Raw genomic sequence first — 8,475 nt, 5'->3', positions numbered from 1 at the left:
CATCTCCTATAGTTAGGAAAGGAAGGTTTTAGCTGATGTCACGCATCATTGACTATTATGGAAGAGAAAATGACAGGTCCACAGCAATAATTATTCTGGGGAAAAAAATTGAACTATCGTTGTAGTAATACAAAAAGTTCTGTAAAAATAATGGAAATGGCTCTAATACCACCTGTTGTGCCTTAGCACTTGTATGTAAGGGCATACCCTTAAGTTTTTATACATCCTAAAGTGTATGATATGCTTGGATTTTATAGAAAATTCGATATCCCATATCTTTGTCTCTGGCTAAAAAGGAAAAAAGGGTATTTTCTGGTTGACTGATTGTCTGAGATCAACTTCTGATTTGTTAGCAGCAAACCACTATAAAGCTTCCTCTGAATAGGGAGAAGAAAAACTTATTTTCAAAATGACCTCTATATATCTACCCAACTGGGCTAATTTTTTAAAAATAATATCTTGAGCCAGGAAAGGAAATCAATAAAAAAATGGTTCTCTTTCTTTTTTGAACACTATGTTTTCAAAAGGGACATTTAAAACAACAACAACAACAACAACAACAAAGTGCAATCTTGCTCCTACACTTTGCATCTGAAATTGCACTGTACTGTTATATATTTTTGCTTATTAATAAGATATTTCACCCTTAGTGGGAATTTTAATCATATCTTTAATTAACTTCATCAAATCTCTTAAATTCTCTGTCCCTCTGTTTCTTGATATGTTTTTCAATTGGAGAATAATAGGAGTACATATTTCATAGGGTTGGTGTAAAGAGTATATATGTGTGTGTGTGTGTGTGTGTGTGTGTGTGTGTGTGTGTGTGTGTGTGTATGGACACTCATTACATTAAAAAAATTGTTATTTGTCCAGAACTTGAAATTAAAGGGAAGTGGTGAATATCCACACTCTTGGTAAACACCTGGATCCATTGGAGTGGTATTAGCAAGTCTGCTGCAATGAAGAGGAAGGCTGAATCTGAACTTGCTCCATTAGGATTGTTGATCTAGAGAGTACATGGATAGGAGAAAATGGGTTGCTGACTTTGAAAAGTAGGGAGTCATGTGGACTCCCATCATGTTGACTTGGTCCCATGTGGAGGGTAAGACTGAGTGATCGGTCAAATCAGTCTGGCTCAAAGGAACAGTATGGACTCCTGAGTATGCCTTGGATGGCTTGAGATGAGTTGACCAGAACCCAAGCTGATGTTCCATGCCGTGATCTAGTGTTCATAGCTGCAATGTGGTTATTTGTTCTTGAATGGACTTTGCTTATGGATGTTGTTGTTGTTGTTAGGTGCTGTCCAGTCGTTTGTGACTCATAGCGACCCTATGTACAACAGCCCTAAACCCTGCTCTATCCTGTGCCAATCACATTACCCCTGACACACCCATCCCGATTACCGCAGTCACTGAATCAATCCACCTCATAGAGGGTCTTCCCCTCCTGCACTGTCCCTCTACTATACCCAGCATGATGTCCCTCTCTAAAGACCTGTCTCTCCGTACAACATGTCCAAAGTATGTCAGATGAAGCCCCAGAATCCTTGCCTCCAAGGAGTAGCCTGGTTTAACCCTCTCTAGGATGAATCTGTTTGTTTTCTTGGCAGTCCATGGTACATTCAATACTCTTCTCCAGCACCACAGCTCAAAGGCGTCAATTCTCCTTCTATCCTCCCTAGTCATTGTCCAACTCTCTGATGCATAACAAGTGATTGCAAAAAACATGGCCTGTATCAGGAGGACCTTAGTCTGCAGAGAGATACCGGAATAGATAATTCTTCAGAGAAAGGAATACACTTGTTTCCTCAGAGGACTGCTGTGATGACAATGTTGTGTAATGTAGAACCAGAACTAACCCAGAACTTACCCTCCAACAGGTTTTCATAAGCAGTTAATCACATGGGAGGAGACTGCCCATCCTTCTCCTGAGGAGCAGCTGGTAGCCTTGAACTGCCTGCCTTTAGGATTTCAGTGCAGCGTCTTGCCACTAGGCCACCAGATTGGCAAATCCGACATTGGCTATCTATAATGGGAGACACGAAAGCATGAAACATGAAATTGCTGGTTACACAGTTTCATAAATATAGCTATTGTATTTTGTGAGGAGAAAGTTAATCTTTCACATGTTACTACTATTGGCTAGAAAAGATAAAGGGTCGTGGCCTGTGGAGTTCATCTTTCAATATGGCTGTGGTGTGGGAGAAGAGCACTGAACACCCCATAGACTCCCAAAGGAACAAACAGATATGTGATGGAGAGGGTGCAGGTGGAGTGTTCTCTGTGGGTAAGAATGAGGCAGCTTCATCTCACTTACTTTGGACATGCTTCTAGGATGGATTGTTCCTTAGAGAAGGACATTATGGTGGAAAGGGTTGAGGAAAGGAAAGGAAGACCCTCAACCGGGTAGACTGTTGTGACTGCTGCAATGGCATCTTGTGTGTCAGGTAGTATAAGGATGACACAGTATAGAATAGGATTAAGATAGTTTGTTCATAGAGTCACTATGTACTGCACCTAGGAATAACAAATGCAGATGACTGAGTATGTGGAGGGTAATATTATGTGTGAATGAAGCATGCTGGCCTCCCACAAAGGGATTAGCTATGTATCATTCCAAAAGGGCCAGTCTCAGCAATCTACAAGAGGACTGGCAAGTCTGACCACTAAATTAAATAGCTCTAGCTTCAGAGAACAGGGATTTTTTCCCCCACACCAGAAGAAATTCTTCCTCCACACACACACAAAAAAAAGGAACTCCTTGCCTAGCCACAGAAGAGAGATCCCTTAAATCCAGTGAGACGTAGGACACAGTTTGTGATGGCATCAGCAATGATAGTTGAACTGGAGAATTGGATTTGTGACAGTACTTTGGGAGGGTAGAAAATATTGGAAAAACTTAGAACTTGGGAATACTTAGAGACTCAAGGTTGAAGTGCCTGCGTACTCATTTTGGGAGCTATCTTGACTAAATTTTAATATTAACCTGAATTATGAATTTTTAACTGCTCCCCCAATGATTTGTTGCTATTATTTTCCTAAAAGGTACTTACCTTCCTGATCATAAAGTGACTATGGCTTTACTTAGACAAAGCTTATGTTGATAGAAAAGTTCTAGGAAAGTCAGAATGCAATGTTGAAAATTTAACTTGGACACTGTATCTAGAGATGTTGCAGATATCAGGGACATTTAGGGAAAATTGAATATTCACACTGCTTTGTTTTCTGGTTGAGCCCTGTATTAAGGACAATAGTTTCCCCAATTTCTTAATGTGTTTACTTTTCCTGTCCATATACACTCTTCTTCCAAAACTTGAACTGCTTAGAAACAGAGTACATTGGAAGATACACCTTGGGTACCTTGTTCTCATTGAGAGAAAACAACAAGATTATTTTCTCTTCTCTGTGTATCTACTGCCTCTCTAAATGTAATCTTGACTGTCATGGAATACAATTATTCTGAAGGAGAGCAAGAGTGAAAGAATGACTATACAATTGTTTTGAGCATTAGAGTTTCATCTAACAGAGTCTTGAGGAGATTATTTTCTATAATTCAAATGAACAAAATCAATAGGTGTCAATTTTGGACAAACGTTTTGCAAGAATATTTTATCTCAACTAACTGAGAAGAAAGACTTATATCGTTTTCAATGTATAAATTCCTAAAGATGCAATTTAGTGATGGATCACTATGTGATTTGGGGCACACAACTCTCAAAAGAAGTACAAAGCTTCTCCAAACATTATATGAATAAAATACTATACATTGAAATGTATAAATAAATCTTACAAATATTTTCGTATATATTTAAAATCAAAGCAAATAGATCAGAAATGAGCTACAAAGAAATTACACAAAATTTAGTACAGTATGATTTTAATAATATATCGACTGGAAACGTGGAGGGACAGCACAGGAATATTTTAATAATATATCAACTGGAAGGGTAGAGGTACAGTATAGGAGGGGAAGACCCCAGATGGGATAAATAGATGCAGTAACTGAGACAATGGAGGTGTACACAGGGCAGGCTTCAGAGCTATTGTAGATAGGGTCGCTATGAGTTACAGCATAGCACATAACAACAGCAACAAAATAGAAAAGGAAATATGAGTTAATTTTTAAAGCTTCATCTATATCAATGAATGCTTTCCAAAAGCTCTCTAATTATTGTTCACAATAGTTATATTTCTTTGAATGTTTTCAAAACTTAAAATAAAGATTTTTATTAGTTGCTTGAAAATTATAACATTAATAACTAGGTCTAGGTCAAAATTAAAAACAACTGATATTGCCACTTTGAAATATATGTCTTCAGTAACTTACTTAACTATCAGCTACTCCAGTTTCCATATTTCTAGTATGGGATTAAGACCTGTTTGTGCAGTGGCTGAGCATGTGAGAGAGAGGTCAGTGGTTAGAAATTACCAGCTAATTCTCGGAAGAAAAAAAATTAAAAGAACAATCTATTCCCCTATCAGTCTTATCACTATCATGGTGCAGGATCTGACTGAAGCCCATAGTGGTATGACAGAATGGGGCCCCAATTCACTCTTCTCTTTGAAAAGAAGAGAAACATTCTTTCATTGTTATACAATCCCTCCCCCCCTATGTCTATTCCCCTATGCAACCTTCATTCTGGACTCCTGTCATGACAATAATACATAATCATGTATCACTTTTACACAGTTCTCTCTCTCATCTGTTTCAATGCAGTATACATTATTTATCCCCTCTTTCTCAGATTCTCTTCAACCCCGATGTCAGTCCTGTTTTACAACAGTGGCACTATGCAATATTTGTTCTTTTGTGACTGAGATATTTCACTCAGCATAATGTCCTCTAGGGTCATCCACTTTGCATAATATTTCATTAATTCCTTTTTTTCAATGCAGCATAATATTCTATTGTGTGAATATACCACAGCTTCTCTATCCATTCATTTGTTGATGGGCACTTAGGTTGTTTCCAACTTTTTGCTATTGTGAACAAAGCCACAATAAACATAGGTGTGCATAAATCTGCCGGGGTGGAAGTTATGTTTTCTTTAGGGTATATTCCCAGTAGAGGAATTGCTGGGTCAAATGGTATTTCTATTTTCAATTTTTTGAGAAAGCACCATACAGCCTTCCATATTGGTTGTACCATTTTACACTCCCACCAGCAGTGAATAAGTGTTCCAGTTTCTCCACAACCTTGCCAGCAATTGTTGTTTCTGTTATGTTAAATTTTACTATTCTTACTGGAGTGAGATGATTTTGAACATTTCTTCATGTGTTTGTTTGCCATCTGAATGTGACCTGTGGGCCTTGCTTGAGTTTTCTGAATATAGTTTTCTGATTTTGCCTGCACCATTTGTTAAAAAGGATGTCATTTACCGACTTAACCATAAGTTTTTATGACTCATACAGTTTAATGCCTTTTTATGTAAATTTGGATTTCTGGTAGTTCAGGTTACTATGCTATTCCAGCCAATTTTAATAACTTTCAACAAGATTTTATTTGCATGGGATAGTAATGATATTGTCTGACAATTTGCATACATTTGGATCAGTCTTCCTAGGAATGGGAACAAATATAGATCTCTTCCAGTCAGTTGGCCAGGTACCTTCCCTCAACATATGTTGGCAGAAACATATCCGAATTGCATTATTTTCCTAAAGTATTTAAAATTGATATTCCATAAATTCATTCAATATTTATTCAATAATTGCAATAATTAGTTATGTGTATTTTAATAAGTTCCAGAATAATGTAAATATTTAATATGCTTAACTGCTAAATGGATGTTTAGGTTTCATGTTCCCCAAGAGATGCTTAAAAGACAGCGTTAAAAATCAACTCTAGAAAAATCAAACTGTGAAAACATTATGAAGCACAGTTCTACACAGATACATATGGAATCTCCATGAGTTTAGTTGACTTTGTGTCAACTTGTTGTGGGCTATCAAATCATTAAAACAAAGCATTCATATAAGAATATGAACCTTTACTTATCATCCAAATGCTTCTTGTTTTAATGAAACCGTGAGTAATGACGTAACACTCCAACATGGAGCAACAGTTTTAAATTTTCCCTTCCAATCTGTATGTATTTTATTTATTCCTTTATTGTTCTTATTTTTTTTTCTTGATGACACTGGTCAGTTCTATATCAAAAAGAAGTGATAATAATAGCTTTCTCAAATGTTCAAAATCCCTACCTCTAAGAGATATGCAAATCAAAACAACTATGAGATATCATCTCACACCAATAAGAATAGGAAAATTTAACAGAACAGCAAACATCAAATGCTGGCGAGGTTGTGGAGAAACTGGAACACTTATTCACTGCTGGTGGGAGTGTAAAATGGTGCAACCAATATGGAGGGCTGTACGGCGCTTTCTCAAAAAGTTGCAAATATAATACTTTTAGGCTATTCTCTCCCCCATAGACTTCAATGCTGTAAACATATTTCATCCAGTTTTTCTCAGTCTTACCCCACCCCAATGCCAGCCTCATTCTACAACAGTGGCACCATATAGCATTTGTCCCTTGTGACTGAGATACTTCACTCAGCATAATGTCCTCCAGGGTCACCCATTTTGAATAATATTGCATGAGTTCCTTGTTTTTCAATGCAGCATAGTATTCCATTGTGCGAATATACCACAGCTTCTCTACCCATTCGTTTGTTGACGGGCATTTAGGTTGTTTCCAACTCCTTGCTATTGTAGACAAAGCCACGATAAACATGGGTGTGCATATATCTACTTGGATTTCATTTATGGTCTCTTTAGGGTGTATTGCCAGTAGTGGAATTGCTGGGTCAAATGGTATCTTTATTTGCAACTTTTTGAGAAAGCGCCGCAATGCTTTCCACAGTGGTTGCACCATTTTACACTCCCACCAACAGTGAATAAGGGTTCCAGTCTCTCCACAACCTCGCCAGCAAGTAAGTATTATATTTTAGGGCATTGTTTTTATCGTAGGAGTACACAACGAGGGTTGCAGAGTGGATTATATTTGGGGGTAGGGGGTGGGGTTTGGGGAGGTGCGGGGGGATTGTGTACCAATGAGGGAGTTTTTCTTTTGCTTTTCAAGGAGAGGAGCAAACGGGGAGGGGGGGGAGGGGTTTGTGCGGGGAGAAGGGTGCAACAATAAATGAATGGAATTCCAAAATCTCTGTAGATGTTCACTGAAATGAAAAATAAACAAACTAAATTTAAAAAATTCAAAAAAAAGTTGCCACTAGAAATACCATTTGACCCAGCATTTCCACTACTGGGAATTTACCCTAAAGAAACCATAACTTCCACCCAAGCAGATATAGGCACACTCATGTTTATTGTGGTTTTGTTCACAATAACAAAGAGCTGGAAATAACCCAAGATCCCATCAACAAACGAATGGATAGAGAAGCTGTGGTATAATCACACAATGGAATACTATGCAGCATTGGAAAACAAGGAATTAATATTATGCAAAATGGATGACTCTGGAGGACATTATACTGAGTGTTATATCTCAGTCACAAAAGGTCAAATATTGCATAGGGTCACTGTTGTAAAGCAGGATTGACATCAGGGTTAAGGGAAGACAGGAAAGGAGGGGAGGAATGATGTATAGTGCATTAAAACAGATGAGGGAGAGAACTGTTTAAAAGGGATATATGAATGAGTATGTTTGTCATTACACAAGTCCAGAGTTAAGGCTGCATAGTGGAGTGGACTTGCATAACAATGAAAGAGTTTTTCTTTCTTTTCAAGAAGAGTGAATTGGGGGGTGGGTCTGGAAGGGGGTGCAACAATGAATTACTGGAAACCCTAATTCTCTGTAACCTTTCATTAAAATAAGTTTTAAAAAGAGCATTGCCTTCTTGCTTCTATTAGAAGGAATGCATACATCATTTACCATGAAGTATAGTGTCAACTCTATGTTGTTTTTGTTTTTTCTTTACAATGTTTTGTATAAATTTAAAGAAGTTCCCATTTTAATCCTAGCTCATTTACAGTTTTAATCAAGAGTCAGTGTTGAATTATGTTAAGTGATGTGTCTGCATCAACCAATATGATCATGTGCCTTTCTTCTTCTAATTTTAACATAATGAGTTATGTTGATTGATCTCTGAATATTGAACTAGCTTTTCATTTCTAGAATAAACCCCACTTGGCTTATTTCCATCTTCAAATTTATTTCACCGAAACTAATACTTTGTTTTTAAGAATCCTCTCAAATGAAAAGAGCAATAATTTCTTTAATTAATTTTAGTTTCTTTGGACCATTGTTAAAGTGTGAATTGAGATCATCATCTCTCCTAAAATATAGTTTAGGTGCCTATTCCCTTATCAATATTTCACACAAGCAATTTTATCTTCTAAGGGAGTTCTGGTGGCCAAGTGGTAAAAAGCTCCATTGCAATCCCAAAGGCATGTGGTTTGAATCCTTCAGCTGCTTCTCCCCTGTGCTTAACTGCCTCTGAAAACTAACTAAAG

The sequence above is a fragment of the Elephantulus edwardii genome, unplaced genomic scaffold, assembly GCF_000299155.1.
Source record: "Elephantulus edwardii isolate Elephantulus edwardi_28Jun2011 unplaced genomic scaffold, EleEdw1.0 scaffold00125, whole genome shotgun sequence".
Lineage (NCBI taxonomy): Eukaryota > Metazoa > Chordata > Mammalia > Macroscelidea > Macroscelididae > Elephantulus > Elephantulus edwardii.
This window is presented reverse-complemented; position numbering follows the sequence as displayed.